This window comes from Trachinotus anak, unplaced genomic scaffold, assembly GCF_046630095.1.
Source record: "Trachinotus anak isolate AG129_WGS33_773 ecotype Australia unplaced genomic scaffold, CSIRO_AGI_Tana_v1 ptg000010l, whole genome shotgun sequence".
In the NCBI taxonomy this organism is placed as follows: Eukaryota; Metazoa; Chordata; class Actinopteri; order Carangiformes; family Carangidae; genus Trachinotus; species Trachinotus anak.
In genome coordinates, this window is record NW_027273861.1 from 8359011 (window position 1) to 8379074 (window position 20064).

Sequence of the window (20064 nt, forward strand, 5' to 3'; positions counted from 1 at the left end):
GTCATCACGCCATTTCACCTTTTTGTGCTGTAATTTCGAAGTCATTTTCCCACATGATGGCATGGACCCAGTGATGAGATTTTGCACTCTTAAACGTATGAATGTCAGTGTATTCCTTTGATGGCCGTATTTTTCAAAGATTACCTCACAAAGATTCTTACTGTATTAACAAGCTAAGGCACTGATGGCTGAGGGTTGAAAAGTACCATTTCCTGTTGACTGGAATATAAAGTAGAAGTTAAGACACAAGTCAAGGCAGTGTTTGTCAGCCTCTGTCCATTATCCAAATCCCTTACCAGCCCCATCAAATAAAATAAAGGCTAATTGTCTTCCCTGAATATCAATGTTGATTATTATTCTCTTTATAATTATTATTAATAATGTGTGATTATTATCAGTAAGTATTATCAAAAGCCATGTGAAAAGAAATTATATTTGAAATTTGAAATTCAAACTTTACTTAAGCTTTGGTGTCTGTCACGACTGCGGTCATATTGCATGTTGGTATGTTTTTTTCTTCTGTGGTTTGAATGTTGGCATGAATGAGACAGTATGCAAATAGGTGTTTGCCATTACATGTCAGTGATTGGTGCGCAGCATGGACAGCAGCAGCTGATTGGCTCCTGTCAGATGACCCTTCCCACATAAGGAACCAAGATGGCGCGGGCGAGCTGCAAGGGGAGAGACAGCTCCTCATCCACCTTCTGTTCCAACCAGCCACACCATTGCCTGGGTTCATGCTGCTTTCTACCTGGACTGCCATTTTCATTGGACCATCTTTTCTCCTGCTTTTGTTCGTTATTAGGTTTAGTTATTGTAATTTGGTTTTGTTATATTTGGATAGGCTATGTTTGTGTTTTGTCTATCCTGAAGCAGTAAACCTCTCATTTGTTGAAAGGCCCTTTGTAAATAAATATATCACTTATCATTCTCTCTACTTGGCTACTTGGGAAAGATGGGATATTCATGTTGTGCCCTGACCACCCCAAGACCAGACATAACAGTGTTGTTATTGATGATAAATAGCAGGCAATCAGAAACAGTTAGAAATCTTTGAAAAAAAAAAAAGTCTGAGGCTCCTGGAAAAAGAAGAAGGAAATTATTTATCTGAACTTTCAAAGAAAATAAGCAAAATTGCTTTTATAGTGTGAGCCCTTCGCTTGTTGGTTCTCTGCCAGTTTCTTCACTGCGGGTTGCAGAGAAATTAGTTTCATCTGTGGTGCACCTGAGGCATCACCAAGTCCAAGTGATTATGGTACTTGGAATGCATGCGGAGGACCTGGCGGAATCCCTGCTCAACTATGTTGTCGAGAAGAAGCAGCCTGGTCTCCTCTCAGAGAACTAGGTAATGCTAAACATATTTGTCTCACATGATGCCCCAGCCATCGGTGCAGAAAATGGCCTGGGTCATGTCATTGCACTGGATGACTGACAAGATGCACCTGGACAGCAAGCCCGCATTCAGTCATGTCTGTCTGAAAGGACTGCACCTCCCAGACCGCAACACTGAGGTTCAGGAGTTCCCTGAAGCTGAGTCTAACCAGCAAATTTCTCGGTGGGGACTTTTAAAGGATCCAGTTTTAAAATTCTTATTTTATTGCTGATTAGTCTAATAATAAATGTTTCTCTATATTTATAATGGACATATAGGCCTATATTTTCAGACAAGTCTATATAATAAACATTACATTATGATGTATTCATAGACATTAAATATTATTTATCTATATATGAATTATATTAAGATTATAATAATTATAAAAGTATTACCGTTGTTTAGAATAGTAAATTACCTTGGTCAGCGGTCTCTATACTCTGCCTGTACAGATCCAGCCTGGAGGTGAGACTGTGGATGACCGCCTTGCACTGGACGAGAGTGACACCTTTCCCGTGGAGCATTAGCGTAACTTTGTTCATCTTTTCAAAAAAAAAAGTCTGAGCAGCAGCAAATGGTTGACAACTTTTCCCTGAAAGCTGCATCAACCTCCTCCAGGAGCTCCTCGATGCTGTCAGAAAGCTCACAAAAACGAGCAAAGCACTTCCCTTTTGAGAGCCAGCGGACATCGCTATTGAGAAGACAATGCTTAAATGTCTCATCGTTTTTCTGACACAGCTGTCAGAACAGTCTGCTACTCAGGGCATGAGATTTTATTTTGTTTACTACTTTGACTACCACCATCAACTCATGGAGAGGTGGACTTTTAGATTTGGCAAATAAGGTTGCAGTGATGCAAGACACAGTGGACTGTGAGGATATGCAGGACCTGCTCTCTCAGCAGAGCAGTGAGGCAACAGTACCTGCCAACCATGGAGGGGGCACCATCAGTGGCAGGTGTAAGGATTGTTTGTGACTGGAATTGACTTTGTGTGTAGATACTCATAAAGTGCATTAAAAATGGTGTCTGATACCAGATAGGCATCTCATGATGGTTGGAGGCCCCTACACAGCCCTGTCCAGTGGTTGTTTCGGCCCTGGCTCTATCCAGCCAATCCAGCTGCTCATCTGTATTTATTTATCATGTGTACCATGGTGCTGTTGCCTCACTGATGGCAGGGGGCACCAGCTTCCCCCCACTTGTGAACAGCTGTCCACATTTAACCAGCTAACCAGCAGAGAGATGTTATGCTACACAACTAGCTCACTATCATTCCGACTGGTCTCACTAGCGAGGAGACTGCTGATGTTACTCCTACCATGCTTCTCTTTGAGGACATGGAACAATGGACACTCTTTGTCTGACTTGTCCAGGTGAAACCAGGAAGTCATATCACTTATTACGCAACAGAGGGCAGAATTAATTTAGCTGATTTTTGAATGGAGATTGGTCTGACATTGTTTTGTGCTATTCCAGGCAAATTAAACCTCGTTAATTTAATCAATAGACTCCTTAAAGTTCTTTGATGACTTTTTCATAATGCTTCAGAGAAAAGTTGCAGTCTTGTCACTCCCCCGTCTCAGCCGAAATCAAACCGGCTGATGATGTTGCTGTGACTCAGCTTGTTAGTTGGCAGGTGTCTGGCTTTATAATATCGTTTTAGAAAAGTGTTTAGTCATGTTTATTATGACTGTATTGTAGTTTGTGCTTATATAGGGAAGAAGAAAATAATATTGCTTCCAGCACTCCAATGCTCTCTGAAGTGGGGGGGCACTGGCCCTATTGAGGAATAATAAGCTATAGGGTAAAATTATGTCATTGCCATTTTTATTCATTTATTTATTTATTTAGCTTTTTATTTGTTTGTTATTTGTTATGCTGATTTGCATCATTTTCAGTTTAAACTCACATTTGGCTCACTAAAGGATATCAAAAAAAACATCAACAAGTCATTAAAAGAGCCCCCAGGGCAAGGTAGAAACACAAACGTGAAGGCAAATAACCTAAAAACAGAAAAATAAAATAACTTGGAGCAGAGCTGCAGAAGCTGAGGGAGGGATGATGTGCTGCGGTCAGGCTGCCAAGCAGGTTGTGGACTGCCAGCACTGGAGGAGTCTGGTTTCTCATTTATATGCCACAAGGCATGAGTATAAGGATATAGTCTACTCACACTTTGAAATAAACTGGGGGGCATATTCATCAGATCTGTCCCAATCTTCAACCTGCAGTGTCTGAAGATGTCAACATTTCATCTGAAATGTCTGTGGGAAGTCCAAAAATGATCATGAATTTCATTTTAAAAAGAAACACAGGTTGCCATGGTCATAAAAAGCAAAGCTGAAAGGGAGTGATGACGATGAGCTGCAGTCCCGCTGCCAAATCAGCCACAGATCACCAACAGTGGAGGAGGCTTTTCTGTCCTTATACATCCTTAGGCATGAAGATGATAATTTTCTAAGTATAAGACTACATAATAGGCCAACAGTGGAGGAGGCTGCCTTTTCTTTGCCTCTTCCATTCATAGGCATGAAGGACATGTAACCAAATTAGTCGGCTAACTGCCATATCACTGTGGCCTTACTTAAGTTACATTTTACTGTCATTTGATATATGGTTTTCCACCATACAGTCGGAATTTACTGGACACCTGTATTTGAGCATATTTTCTTAAATCCTGACCAATAATTTTGATGTAACATATAAATACAGTATAAATGCTATATTGGGTGTATATAAATGATCAAATATTGGGTGTAAATATCAGTACATAAAGTACTATTTGTCACCTTTGAATGTATATGACTTAGAGCTAATTGTCAATGATCCAGATTCTGGTACCTTAATTAAGCTCCTGTTTAAATTTTAAAAGGTACTTGTAGAAATGGTTGACCTTTTCAATGCACCTGACTTTCATAACACACAAAAAATCCTACTAGGATCTGAGAGCACCTAATTAATAAGCTGATTTTAAAAATTGTGCATTTACAGGTGTATTGCAATGGCGGTGCTTCATAATGACAATCTGAAATCTGCTCCCACAGTGCAGTAGGCCCAACCATCTCTACTGTGAGCAGCTTTCAATCAACAAATCTGGGTTGTAACAAAGTCTAACCTACTAAAGCAGATTTACTCGATGCATCAAACCAGCAGAATACATTTGCACACTTCCCGTCTTTAATGACAAAAATACAAATTAAATGACAGTTGTAAATATTGATAAGTTGTTAAATGGGCTATTTATAAGTTTTCTCTACTGCTGAATGTGGTTACAGCTGTTGGTGAGTGACGAATGAAGTGTGATGCTGTTTCTTTTAGACTGGTATGTAAACAGCTCTTAATGCCAAACTCGGCTATGTGGCATTGGCAAAACTTACAAATAGCCAATTAAGAAACTTGTATTTTATCCATCCGCTGTTCTTTTCTTGAAATTAAATGTAAGAATTTTTCTAAAAAGGCAATGCTGCAAAAAGCCAGCTAGAGAGAGTTTTATGGCAACCTAAAAGGTCAAGGATTGTTTATTATGAATCTTTAAAGCATTAGGAAATTATTTTTTAATCACTAATAGTTCCAACCTATAAATCCTTTATGAAGGGTGCCTGCTTAAAAAGTTAACCCATTAAAGTAATCTTAAAAACTACATCAAGGTTTGGAAAATGGTTCAGTAATATAAAGTAAATATTGTATGAAGAAAATTGGCACATACAAATACATATATGGTGGTATATTTACTTTACAGAAATGTTAACTTAATACAAAAGCAGTAATTTATAGGCCTTACTACACACTCTGAAATGGAAATGAAAAGATTTTTTTTTTTTTTTAGCTGCTGTGAAAGTATTACTTTTGAAAATGTACTCAAGTAAATGTGGTTTGAATATACAAAATCAACAATAGGTATAACAAACTACTGCAGGAACAGAAAAACACAAATCCACTTGTTCGTATGAAGTCTTTTCTCACCTTCTCTAAAAGCATTAATCACACTAACAAGCTATTGAGTTCACTTGTTAGCAAATACTTCTTAGTGCTTTGATACTTTTTATAAAGTGCAACAAAGAGCCTACAAGAGAAAGGTAATAGACAACAACAACAGGGTTATTCACTGAGATGCAAAAACAGCTCTGCATTTGGCCCAAAGTGCTGAACCACTGCATCTGAGTGGGAAATGTCTTGGTGTATTAAACAGGGCTCAAGTGTCTCTAGCCCCTATTGTACTAGAAAACTTTGTTCTGGCTCCTTGATGGGGATCTAAGAGGGTAGATACATTGTGTGTGTGTGTGTGTGTGTGTGTGTGTGTGTGTGTGTGTGTGTGCGTGCGTGTGTGTGTGTGTGTGTGTGTGTGTCTGCATTATTAAACCTAGGCATTAAGAAACAAGCAGTGGGTTGGAGCAAGAGGCCTGTCACATACAGCTCCGTCATCGGTAACACGAGTCCACTCAGGCATCCCTACCCACTTGCAAACACACACCACTAACTTTTATCCCTACACAACAATCCCATACTGTATCTCAACCATTCATCCGGGGTGAAGTAATAACTCAGTGCAGGACTGAGTTCACTGACAGCACTTGCACTCCCAGTGAGAGAGGAGACACAGCGACACATTCAGCCTGGCACAGCTAATCACCATTAAGGGCTTACAAGAGAAAAGTAGGAGAACAGGACGAAGGGACAGAGCGGGAGAGGGAGGGTGGGAAAGAGAGACAGCGGGAGAAAAAGACGGAGAGAGACCAACAATAAGAGAAAGTTACAATGGGGCATCTGTTCCAGTGTTGAACAGCAAGAAAGGAGCTCAGACTACAGCAGCAAAGAGCAGGCAGACATGTTGATAGGCACTTTTAAAGCTGCACTTGGCAAGAGGTTTCTATGAGGTTTCTAAAATCCGCCTGTCCTTTCATGCGAGATTTAATAAAAAAAGAGTGACTTACTTCCTGTTGCTTTACTGATGAGAAATCTTTTCCGGCTGCAAGAAAGGACAAAATCAAAATATGAAACTGTCTCATATCTAAATGGGGAAGTAATTTTCACAGCATGAAGGACTGCAAAGCAGATATATTTTACTGTAAAGAAAGAACTGTTTTTTGGACAAACTAAACCAGACTGAATTCCAAATTAGTTCTCTCTTCTGCCTGAACCATTCTTGTCCCATTGACAAAGGAGCAACTACTGGCTATAGCCAGAAGCTTATTAATCCCGTAGGTTGTGTCTGTCTTTATCCATGCTTTTTGACAGTTTTGAGCCAGTTTTTCTGCTTCATTGTGGAGGAAGATAATATTTGGAATTATTAAACCATCATATGTTATATAGTACAATAGTTTCTACATCTGTCTTCGTTCTCATTTTATTCCACATACATATACCCACATTACCACACATCATGAGGTCACCTGATGACATACTACAGTTTGGACCACAAAAACACATCTATCTGCCGAGGGACATTAATTTCTCAGTTAAGTGGCGCTTCTAAAACAGAAGCTGTTTATGTGTTTGTCCCTCTGTTACTCTCATCTCTGTGTCTCTGATCACTCCATCTCAGAATGTCTGAGCTTAGCTCTGTGAAATGGATCTTACAATTCCCCCATGTGGTTGAAAATTAAACCTGATGATGCTTGATTGGTCACTAAAGATAAAACACTTTGACTGATGCTAAATTAGGAGCATTATCAGAGGGCACAGACAGGAATGTGAGCGCTGAAACACCGTTGATTTTATTCAAGCAGCACAACCTCAGTGGGAGACAGCTGTGCTTTGAAATTCAATATTCGAAAGCTGTCCCAAAATAACAGCAGCCATTGTGTGGAATTTCAACAGAAAATATCACTTGTATGATGTGGAATGATCATAGCTGCCTGCCATTAATTTGACTTGACTGCTACCATGATCCCCAAGCACAGTATGTAACATAAAATGACAAAATATTACAGGCAGCACTCTTAAATGTTGGCAATCTTCCCCCGGTCCCACTCACATGTCTTGACTGCCTTCAGCATTAGAGTAACTCATGCATCTATGCATTCCTTTAAGATTTTGCTCCATGTTGACATGATAGCATCGCATTATGTCTGCAGATTTGCCAGCTGCACATTCATGCTGCAATTCTGCCACATCGCAAAGGTGATATCCTGGATTCAGATCTGGTGACTGGGGAGGTCACTGAAGTTCACTGAACCCTGTCATGTTCGTGAAATCAGTCTGAGACAAGATTTGCTTTATGACATGGTGCATTATCACACTGGAAGTAGCCATTAGAAGATGTTATATTGTGGCCATAAGGGAAGCACATGGTCAGCAACAATACTGACAGTGGCATCCAAACCATGATTGATTGGTATTAAGGGGCCAATAAAAGATTTCCCACACAATTACACCTGTTCTTGGCATGGGACCTGACGTGGTCTTCTGCTGTTTTAGCCTCAGGACGTACTGTTCATTCTGAGATGATTTTCTGCTCACCACAGTCGTAAAGAGTGGTTACCTGAGTTACTTTAGCCTGTCAGCTCCAACTCGTCTTACCATTCTCCTCTGACCTCTCTCATCAACAAGTGTTACCGTCCACAACTTGACACTAAAGACTCAAGCTTGCATCCTGTGATTTTAATGCATCTGAGAAGACAGATTGTTGCCTCCAATGCAAGCATTCGACTACAGTACTGTCATGCACAATAATGAGGTATATTGTTAGTGCTCAGCACACAATATACTGTCACAGGGTTTTGCATGTAAAGCCCAGATTAAATAAGTTATTAGACGACCAATGAAGACAACTGTATTCAATTGAAACGAAAGTGGATCTGTTCCGTCAGACATGTGTGACAGCACGTGCACAACTTTATAAATTGTCGAAAGTCAACACAGGGTGAATGACAGTGATTTCGTACCCCTTTGTGGCCACAATGGAAAGCTTAATAATAATAATGTAACATGCCATTACTCTCTGCAAACCATTCCCTCCAATTTCACAGCCTTGCCTTATGGAGAGACCACCACTCCTAAGCACATAAATGTCAGTGCTGACAGTTGCAATGTCATATTTGATACTCTCAGTGAAGAGCAAACACTTGAGTCCAAGTTGTTTTGCTTTCACAAAATGGAGTGCAAGCTAAACTTTTCAAGTAGATCCTTGAGCCTCTGAGTTTGTAATGTAATATATAACTGATACTACAGCATAACTTCACTTTTTCTCAAGAAAACAAACTTTCTCAAGATGTTAACTTGTTATACCCTATTAGTTATAGGTGGCAGAGCTCCCAAGATGTATGCACGCCACTTGTTGGAAACCAGGAGAGGAGGATGCTGGGATGAGCAGCTCTATCAGTTTGCTGACGATCAGACAATGTGACTTTGTGTACTTCATATACCGTATTTTCCGGACTATAAGGTGCACTTAAAAGCCTTTAATTTTCTCAAAAAACGACAGTGCGCCTTATAATACGGAGCACCTTATATATGGATTAATTCTGGTTGTGCTTACTGACCTCGAAGCGATTTTGTGTGGTACACAGCGTTCACGGCGCTCTGTCAAAATGTTTTAGTACGACTTTGGTAAACTACAAAGCCGCACCGCTTGCAGCATTACGGCTATCGTAGTCAGGAGCATCGCGGAGTAATACATACTGTGCTTCACCATAATATTACGGTGTGTGTGTATAAGGACCTATAAGGAGTTATTGTGAATACGCTAATGTTTGATTTAGCGGTATCAGACTGTGTTTTTTTTACGTGTTACAACTGAACAAGGTTGAGAGTTATTGTGAACGCGTTTAATAAAGTCTGACTGACTTATCTGACTGTTTTGTTTCGCTTAATGCGCCTTATAGTCCGGTGCGCCTTATATATGAAAAAAGTTCGAAAATAGACCATTCATTGACAGTGCGCCTTATAATCCAGTGCGCCCTATAGTGCGGAAAATACGGTAATCCTTGTAGGAAATTTACCAACATGAAGAAAAACCATTTTGTGGTGCCCTGACAAACAAACTTCTGATATTTATTGCTAATAATCACCCTGAAAAATGCTTAATTTATTCAAAACTGAGACTGCCAAAATCAAGGACAAATGCTCATATATATGCCAAAATATACATTTTAATTTCCAGAAATTGCCCTGATTGTAAGTGAAGCCTAGCCAGCCATTATTCGAGCTGCAAACTCAGTCCTTTTATTGAGTGTGAATACTATATTAATAGATTATGCACTAATTATCCTAAGAAGCTTGATGGAAATTTGTGTTCCCTATGAAATGCAACCTATGTGAAGAAAAGCCTTTTTATTTATTTATTCATTTATTTATCACAATTGGTAACCTACATTCCCTCATACTGTGCATTTACTTGGACAAACATCACCTCACCATCATGACTCTATTGAAGACAGGATGACGAACCTGTGAGGCCAAATGTATCAAGGTTCAACTCCTGTTCCTTTCATGTTTTCAGCAGAACATCAGCAGCAGTGGCACAGGCATGATTCGTCTTCTTTGACACAAAATGTGTCAAAGAAGGCTTTCTACAGAGGCTGAATAACAGTGTTATTTTTTCAAGCAACGGTGTGTATTCAGATATATAACAGTCTGAAAATAACCCTCTGTTTCTCGAGACTCTTCAGCTGACTGAAAGTGAGACATCTTAAGCATAACCCATTTTAACCCTAACCCTGACCCAAGGGAAAGCTCCATAAAGAGTGTTACCTTCGCACCACAACTAAATACTAAACCATGCACAAATCTTGAGACTAAAAGGCAAAGAATGTACAGTACAATGGGTAAACAACAACTGGCAGGATGAATAAGGAGCTGACAAAAAGTAATTTTTGGTGGCATAGGGCAACACTAAAGCAAGTACATTTTTGGGTGTTTAAATAAAATAACCTTAACTGAAATTGAAAACTGCACTCTATAAAAAAAAAAAAACTTCTCTGCATGAAATGAGACCTAAATCAAATCTGTGTTGTCAGATAAATTCACCCCTCTATAACCCCCACACCTAAGACTGTTCACAGCACAATCGTAATTTCAGACTCCTGCCTGCTTCCATCTGAGTCTGCTCCACCTAAAGCTTTCCTGGCAGGAAACAACTAACCTGGGTGAATAGAACAGGTATTTAAAGACATCATAGTCATTCCACACAATTTCTTTAAGTAGGAAAAGTTAAAGGGACAAAGAGGGGCAGTGAGAGGAAGAGATGATAAATCTCATGGACAGAAAATAAATGTTAGCTTGTTAGCAGTTTATATTATATTCATGTGAAGACTCAATAATCAATTTATCAGCTCTGACCTCAGACCCACTGGGTTAGAACAACACCTTCTGGAGAACTGATGATGGTCCAATGAGGTCAAAGCATTGATGTTGTTAATAAATTTGCTATGTCATTACCCTGTATGACTCAGGCTGACTCATTGTCTTCATGCTGAAAGATTAAGGAGTTGTAAGTGCATTACTGGCTCATCAGTCTTCCTGTGGTTTCTCTGTGTGTGTATGAAAGGTAAAATGTACCCCCAGCTGATTCCAGCCTTCACACTAATGCATGCACACAACACTCCACCAGATGTCCAAAGAGTGGTAACACGTGATATTCAATATCTAGTGTATTTCTAATTATTTTTCAGGGGTTGCCAATTTTAATTTCAGCCAATGGTGCTCTAACACACATACTAGATTTTTAAAAAGCAATAATTAATGCTGCAATAGTGAATGTTATTGACAGAACTCCATAGCCACACATTATGGCAAAGGTGTTAACAAAAACTGTACACATCCGGGAGATACGAAGTATCTTTAGCTGCTTAATGTTCCACTGTATACAATAGCAAAACCACAGACTTTGTCAGCTGTTCAGTGCAAGGCAGGAACACCTGATTTGTTAAGAGCTTTTTCTGGAGCTGAAAACAGCTGCTTGATGCATCTGGAAAAGAGGCTGATGTGAGAGGTGAGACTGAACCAAAACAGTGCAGTTGTGGGCTGAAAACCACAACAAAGGGCTAAAAATTGCAAACACATTCTCTGTAGCTAAGGAGAACTGCAGGGTCTGCTGATGACTGTCATAGGGGCAACTTTAAAACACTAATTAGATGCTGTCATCTTTAAATGCAGTGGTGAAAGTCATATGATCAATTCATCCAGTCAGGCCCTGACCAACAGCAGTGACCCCAGTCACCCTGCTAAACCACCCACTCAACTCCCCCAATCATGCTTCTACACATAATACAAACACACATGCACATGAACATGCATAACATCAACTATTAAACCATAACAATGATGTTAATTTGCACTGGCTGTCAGACAGGTCTTGGTCCAAGGCGTCAGTGGCCTGTCATCATGATCTCAGCACTGTGAAACATGGCACAGTGTTCAGCCTCTCAGCACTCACGCTGTTGCATGTCCAATTAACACAATAATATCATGAGGCTGACATGGCCTTCAAAAATTAACAGCTTACTGCAGCAACACAACGAGCACGCTGTCGTACTGCAACAGTTGACTCGCATACAACGTAACACTGCAGTACTGCACCGTCTCAGTGTGTGTCTCCAAACTGTGTGTGATCGAAATCACAGCTAAGCCTTTACAGCACTGGTAAGCCCCTGCCATGATGCAGATGAATGGCCAAATCCCTTTTCTGTTATTACAGATGTATTTTCAATATACAGTAGCAAAATTTAATTAAGGTACTTCTCTTTCTACCAGACGTAGAGAATTCAAATGCTTTCAAAGGCTGAAAAGGATTCCAAATAGCCTTGCACACTTTATCTAAAACAAGATGTCCCTGTATTCAGATTTTTAAAAAAAACATTCAGTTCCGTTTCTATACACTTTTACTAAGGTTCAATGACATTGCAGTGAACATAAAAATTCACACATCCAGCGAGCCTCATCATTCACCAGCTGGTCTACCCATGAATGTGTGATGCTCAGCAAAGAAACACCCTCTGGGCAGACACAATGAGGGAACGCATCTTAGGAAGAGACCCATGCAACCCACTCAAGTGTCACGTTAGCTTCACCCAAACTTGAGGACTGTGGATTTTTTACCTCTTTATTTTCAGTGAAGTAAAATGAAGTAAAGTAGAAAGGGGTTGTTTCACTGCCTCTCTAATTGAAAAGGAAGTGGAAATCATTGCTCTAAGTCACTATGTGTATCATTTGAGAATTCTCCTTAGCAAAGGTGCTACTGGACTGAATGCGAAGGAAACTATTCGAGCAGATATATTAGCTGTGGCTGCTATTAATGTTGCCTCCGTGTTCATAAAGTGAAGTCATAAAGCCTGAAACTGTGTCACTTTTAAAACTCCCACAGAACCATCCACACCTCATTTTACACTGCCTATATGTGTGATTGACAACGTGTGTGTCACCTATTGCTCCACCCAAGAAGTTAGGACATGCAAGTGAGGGTATGCTTCACATCCTTGAGGTAAGAAATTCATGCATATATGACAGTTTTTCTTGTGTTCCACTACTTGACCAATAGTCTCTCAACAGTGAATATTTTGTGATTGTTTTTCTTTTTGTGTTTCAGTCAGCGGAAGACCCCAACACCTTCCTCCAGGCAAGACCACTCCTCAGCCCTGTTGTCATTGTGTGCGAGACCAACTGCATCCTGGCCATCAGCACCATGCCTGTGCTCATCTTTCCAAAAGAGGACATCGCTGACAGTGTGATGTACATAATGGCATGCTACTACACCTTTCACCTCACCTACCCGAAATGCATAGCCACACTCTTGTCTATCCTGCAGACAGAGGTGCTGATGGACGCCATACATGACAGAGATATGACATCCTCATATAAAAAAGCTATCGCTGACTGGAAAAGATTCATCACTGAGTAGTGCATAAATATTAAAGTTGATGCCCAGTTCAATTAATGTTTGCCTTGGGTAATACAGTGTGTTGAGGTCTCACAAGAATATGGCACTGTATCAGATGTTTATTGTTATGTATATTATTATACAGTTTACCTTTCAGTTTAGGCTCCACCCACACTCCCATCACCTCATATCATGCTACACTCTGTGCACTAGTTATAATTTCTGCTGGGTGATTTTAAGCAGGAAATAATTTGTTGCCTGTTCATACCTGTCCAGCTGATATGTAGCTGCATGCACACTACTTTGTGTGTGTGTGTGTGTGTGTGTGTGTATTTATATACGTATCTGTGTGAGTATATTACAAGTGGAACAAGTCTCACTTTTGCCTTTTAACATTGAGGCTGCCATGTTTTGTTGTACTCATGTGCATGTTAAATATAATAAAGAAGCATTTCATTTAACCAAGTCTGTGTCACTTCCTCTTTTAGTACTGTCAGGATCACTGATTATTAAGCATTACTATGATTCCACAGCTTTTTACTTATTTCAAGAAATTTAAGAAAAATATTCTACATACAGAGGAAAATATTCTTAGCTATATCAAGAAAAGTACACTAGTTTTTAGTATGACTTTGCTGATTTCAAGAAATATAAGGCCTAGTGCATACCACTATGTCAAGATAATGGCTCTAGCATTTACTTAATTCAAGAATATTTTTCAATATATTGAGAAAATAGGCCACGTGTATTTAATTAGAATCAAGAAAAATGTACTTGTTATTAGTTAAAATACACTAATTCTAAGGTATTTGTGGGTTAATTCAGATTAGATATTTTTACTTGTTTCGAAAAGTCTTGACAAGCAACATTTTCTTGTTCCATAAGCAGATAATTTTGCTATTTTTAAGCAAAATACACCTAATTTTTGTACTTTTTTTTCTTGTTTTTGAAAGCTGGCTTTTTGCAGTGTGGTTTATAGTTTAAAGGACCCCCCCGAGCATGTTTGTTGTCTGTAATCAGGGACTCCAGACTCAGCTTCTCCACAGCCTGAGCACAAGTATGACATAGAATGTGGTTAGTTTGGTTTTACTTACACCGAACACAAAAATAAATTCTCATTATGTTTCTCTGGCTTGAAACGTCACTTGAAAACTAAGATTTAGCTGATAGCTGCTATATTGTCCTGTCCCTTTTTTATCAAGCATATTTACACAGTAAAAATAGTAAGAATTAATTTATAACTATTATAGTTATAACTATTACTATTTGCCTTTCAGCAGTTTAAATGTTAGATTTAAAGCCCTAATTGCAATGTCTTGCTGCAGTGTGTCTTCTGTCATCTAGTTTGAAGCCACATAAGTCACTTGTATTGTACTGTTATTCAGTTTTCAAAGTTGAAGCACTGTATCGAGCTCTGTCCTCTCACAGCAAGACCAGTGACCGGTGGAATGAAAACGAAATGAACTAGGGATGCCCCGCTCTTGTTTTTTGCCACCAATACTAATTATATATGAGTGTTAGTGATTACATCATCATATGAAATCTGTTCAGCAATTGCGTGCTTAATATTGATACTGTGCAGAGATAGAAGAGCACTATTTGATAGACACCCCCACCCCCAGCCCCCACAACAAGCTGCTGTTAAAAAAAAAGTAAAAAAAAATAATTTTCAGAGTGGCAAAAAAATGATGATACCAACACCTGGAAAAAATTCAATGATCAGGGTAAACTCATTCTTTTCTGTTAGCCTATAATAACAATTTCTGCTTTAGACTAACAAGGCACACTTCAGTGTTTAACCTACTAGCTTTAAAGCATGAATAGATCTGAAAAAAAAAACCTTCATAATACTTTGGCCCCCGACTCCAGATAAATGCAGATAATTGTATCATTACCGAAGGTGTTATAGCAATTGTTGCCTTGATTTACCAGTGGTTTTCATCCCCCAGCGAATGATAATCTGTCTCTTCTCATTTTTTACTCGTGAACCATCTTGCTGTATTTCGGCAAATGCTTCTGTATAGATTATTATTATTCCATGATCCAATTTTCTGACCGACAATAAGATGCATTGAACATGACACCAAGCAGCATAAAGAGAAGAATTTGCATCAAATTGGATATGCATCCGCACAAGGGTTCTGTTGACAGTGCTGTCACACTCTTCCTCCAACGCTTCCTTATAAACAGCCCACACTTGTCATCTCTCTAAATGACAAAATGGATCTAACATTGAAGTGACAACTAGATGCCATGTGACACAATGAATATCACAACAGAAATGAGTAGTTTCTTCAGTGAAAACTGCCCATTCTTACTGATAAAAAAATGCCTGAATGTTTTGTGATCGGCACCAGTCCCCCCCCCCCCCCCCTGAGTCTGCTGTAGCCACATCATTAATAATGCAGGACCTGGTCAGACAGGGGAGGGTTGGCTCGTGTGTGTGTGTGTGTGTGTCACCCACATGTCATTGATCGGGCTGTATGTGCATGTGTCCCAGGCTGTGTATACTCACAGAAGCGTGTATATACAGCACATGTGGTAGCTGGTGTGTGGCTGTGTACTCATGTGAGTGACTTCTCCGGTGTGTGTACGTGCTAGAGGGACATGTATGAATGTCAGGTGGAACGAGCAAGTGGCCGCCGCTGCTGCCGTCAGTGACGCTGCTGTGGTCTCCACGGTAACCCCTGTTTAACAGCTCCTATTCTACTCTAAGGAGACACTGAGCCAGGTTGGCATTATGGGATGCTGAGCTCCAAAAATGAATCAGAGCTGAAAAGAGATGGGACATTTGTGCATTGTATTTCTCCCTTCTATATGGGCAGTGGGAGCCCATGTTTGTCCAGATTTTCAGATAGTTGCTTGATGGAGAACTGAGTATTTTCTGTCAGATGAAAAATATGAAGAACAATATGGAGAACTATAACATCTTTTCTATATCACATGGAATAGCTTTTTATTTGCTTTTTCTTTCTATAAAAGCTCACGATTTGCCATATAATATTCTGTTCTGTTTTTTCCACTGGGCTCTTTTATTTTTCTTGTAATAGTGTTTGTTGATGTGACCCTGAAGTCATGCTGACATCAGCCTATAGCCTTCACAGCTATTGTATGCCTTCAAATTTCAATAACAGAACACCTGAAATTCTAGACCTTGCGATAAAAGACAGTTGCTTTACTTTTGCAGCAAAATGACAAAAGACGATGAGAAGGAAATGAAGCAGTTTCTTCTGCGTTTGCCTAGTCAAGGTTATTCAATCAAGGCCTAGTCAAGGTCTTTAAATCCTCAATCATCCCCACACACACACAAACACACACACACTTACAGAAGCTACTGCACATAACATAACACAGCATAAAATATAAGGTCTGTATAATAATGTCCTGGTAAAGGATTAAAACAAGTGGGAAATAGCCAGAAGTCCCAGAGCACATCAAAGAAAACATGCAAGGACTATGCATGCATGCACACACACAAACTCTCACACGTACACATACACGCACACACACCCTCAGTGCCCAAATTCTCCCGACTGTGCAAGAAACACAGGTACACTGTGATATCTTCAAAAGAAAATGGACTCAAACAATACCCGTTGTACTGTATGTGTCCATAAGGTATTGTCTGCCACACCAAATGACAAATATTAATTTTCATCAAACAATTCGCCCTCTATCTCTCACTCTCTCCTGCTCTTTGTGTCTCCCTCTCTCTGTTTCTCTTGGCCTTTCCTTGGCGGGGGGCCCCTGGGATACAATGGGCTGCTATTTGAAGCCCAGGACCTAGTTTCACTGCTGCCATGGGCCCTGTCTCAGATGCACAATTTATAAAAGAAAAGAATGAGATGGTGGGAGAATGAGAAAGAAATAGAGTTTGGGGACTGAATTAAAATTGTGAAAAGTACAGTTTGAGGAAACGTCTCCCTGGAACATGGAAACAAAGGGAAATGAACTGAAATCTGGGCAATCTAATCAGACCAGAAAGTTTCTGTTTTTCATTGAAAAACATAATAGCAACTGAGGTTAGCCATGGGAGGAGTTGCTGACCTGTCCTGGATGTCTCCCTGCCTTCTGTCCCAATGCATGCTGGGATCCAGTCCAATGTGACCCTGAAAGGAAATGAGAAAATGAATGAATGAGTGAATGAATGAATGAATGAATGATCTTTTTAGATGGGAACAACATGACCACAACATCCACAGTTTGATTCCATGTGGGGACCTGTGTTGCATGTCATGTCATACCCTTCTATCTCCTCCCTAGTTTCCTATCAGCCGCTTCAGTACAGGCTGTCCAATGAAGGCAAATATGCCTATTATATTTGGCAGATGAAATGCTGGACAACATGGGTGAGTTGGAATATATTAAGAAAAAAAATATATTAGTATTTCTTTTCTCCCACATTTAAGTGCTGAAACTTTAACGGATTCAATCCTTGTGAGGCAGGTGGACACCTATAGGCATAGTGAAAAATGATGAGACATTCAAGACACTCTCTTAATGCCTTTGTTCCTACATGCTGTATGTAAAGCATGTTGATGGATATTTGCACTGCATGCATGGTATGAACATCAAAAGCAAAATGGACATATTGATTTGTTGTTTACGCCAATTTCTTCCCCTACAATCTTCGTGCTACAGCAAAAGATCATTTTCAGTCTTGGTCTTGTCTAGGTTTGATGAGCTTGTGACCACTGGAGCTCCAGTTTCCTGCTCTTAACCAGCAGGACTGGAACCAGGTGTGGTCTTCTGCTGCTGTGTCTTATCCTCTTTAAGGTGAGACATGTTGCATTCAGAGATGCTCCTCTGTGCAGAACTATTGGAACTGGTGATTATTTGAGCTTCAGATGATTTCAGTTGGAACCAGTCTGGTCATTCTCCACTGACCTCTCTAACAAGACGATGCAGCCCACAGAACTGCTACTTGCTGGGCTGTTTTGTTTTTCACATTTACAGTACGTCACGTATCCATGCTTTTATACATTGGGTTGCTGCCCTGATTGGCAGATTAGATATTTGTATTAATTAAAGTGACCCCTTACATCATCTATACAAACAGTAATCATGACAGGAGCAAAGGAAGAGGTCAGGTGCAATAGCCTGGTATACAGAAAGACAAAGTGTGGTTCCACAAGAAACCGATGTTTGTTTCCCATTTGAAACCAAGAGCCATCATTGTTTTCTTTTTTTTTTTTTTTTTTTTTTTTATCTATCACTGCTCTACAAAATAAACCACGGCAGCTAAGGCCCTCTATCCTTAAGGAAGTACTTATTTTAACCCAAACCACAATGTTTTCCTGAATATAACAAAGTATTTTGTGTGCCTAAACCTAACCAAACCATGACTGTTCTATCAGCTTAACCACGTTTATTATTGAATCAATGATGGCAGAGGTCTTTTCCGCCTCCACAGTACACCCAAATGTTTATTACTGTGACCATGACGACAAAGTTCAGATATGCCCACTGCCACAGGTGCAGTATTTTAGGAGACGGTCCTATGGGTCATGTCAGAGGGTAGGGTCAAATGGCATATACAGTCATTTAGGGCAGATAACTTGCTGCGATGTGCAGGTCTATAGGTGTACCTAATAAAGTGGCCACTGCGTTTACATGACAGAAGTGAGTTGAGTGCAAAGATAGGGAAACAAAGGCAAGAGCTGTGACCATGAGGCTCCACTTATGTTTAGTGGACATTAGCACACTGGCTAAAAGTAAATAATTTTCTAATGCAGCACAGATGCACCCAGTGGACAGTGGGGTTTTAAAACCACTACATTCAATTCAACACCTCACCACGTTGGATTAAGAAAATGTTATTCTGTCCTACCTGGTAACACTGTCACTGCAACTCTAATGAAAAAGTACCTCCGGCATTTATGCAAACAGGAGACCAGCATGTAAACATCCCATCACATTTATGTCATTAAGTGTATGTGTCGGTCCTAAACAATGAGAGGAATCTCTCGGGGAGTTTTCATTTTTTTCTTTTCCCCCTTACTGCAAAGCATTATAGGTCTAAAACCAAGTCATCATATGATGAAATCCATCTCTGTTCTCTTCACCTTCTAAAGTGAAATACAACACCAGCGCACGTCAGTTTAATATTCTCTGCTGGTGATTAGGGATTTGACAGACTCTAATCTTTCCCACTGCTTCTCTTACTGTAGACTAATCCAATAGAGAGTGTTACATAAGGATCTTTACTACAGTGGTAAAAGAGTGACAAAGATGATGTGGATGAGACCCAGGATATTGATTTGTGGGATTATCAGGCTAATAAATGTGTGATCACTGGCAACATATGAGAAATTTCAATCTGAAGATGTCAATGTGTTTTAAACAACCTTTGATGATAAAACTGTAAAAAAAAAAAAAAAAAAAAAAAAAAAAAAAAGTATTAGCATGATCATAGGAAACCATTAGTTTGGCTGAAATGCCTACGTCCAAAATATTATAAAAACCCTTAACTAAAACTAGTTAATATGATAAACCAACTAGTTGTCTTGTCCTTTCCAATTTATTTCCTCATTCTTCTACACAATCTTGAATTTGTCGTCAGTCATGATCTAACAGTGGATTTGCATGAGTAAGAGCGCAAATTATGCGCTCCTCTCAATCTCTACGATCGCTTAGTGCTGTAATTGTGCCACTGAGATGCAGTCCGGGAGCTTTCTGAATGGATGAACTGATGGAAAACAAGCCTATTTCCATCCTGCGACATTAATAATTTGCCACACAGAGTGTCATTATTTAAAATGAAAAGCTGCCTTGGATGACACACACTCATGATAGAGGAAGAGAGGACAGACGAGAGGAGGGGGAGAGAGATGGATGCAAAGATGGATAGGTGTGAAAGAGAAAGAGAGGGGAGCG

The 20064-nt window shown here is 39.7% G+C and overlaps 1 protein-coding gene across 2 annotated transcripts in view; it reads right to left on the minus strand.

Moving 5' to 3' along the window:
- LOC139626812 (inactive N-acetylated-alpha-linked acidic dipeptidase-like protein 2) overlaps positions 1-20064 on the minus strand; it is a 496369-nt gene that overhangs the window by 417166 nt on the left and 59139 nt on the right. Inside the window, exon 5 of one of the 2 annotated variants that reach the window (XM_071487314.1) lies at positions 17236-17297. The gene's annotated coding sequence lies outside the window, so the exon portion shown is untranslated. Of the gene's footprint in view, positions 1-6304; positions 6326-17235; positions 17298-20064 lie in introns of those variants that run through there. The other variant, XM_071487318.1, reaches the window with a different exon arrangement.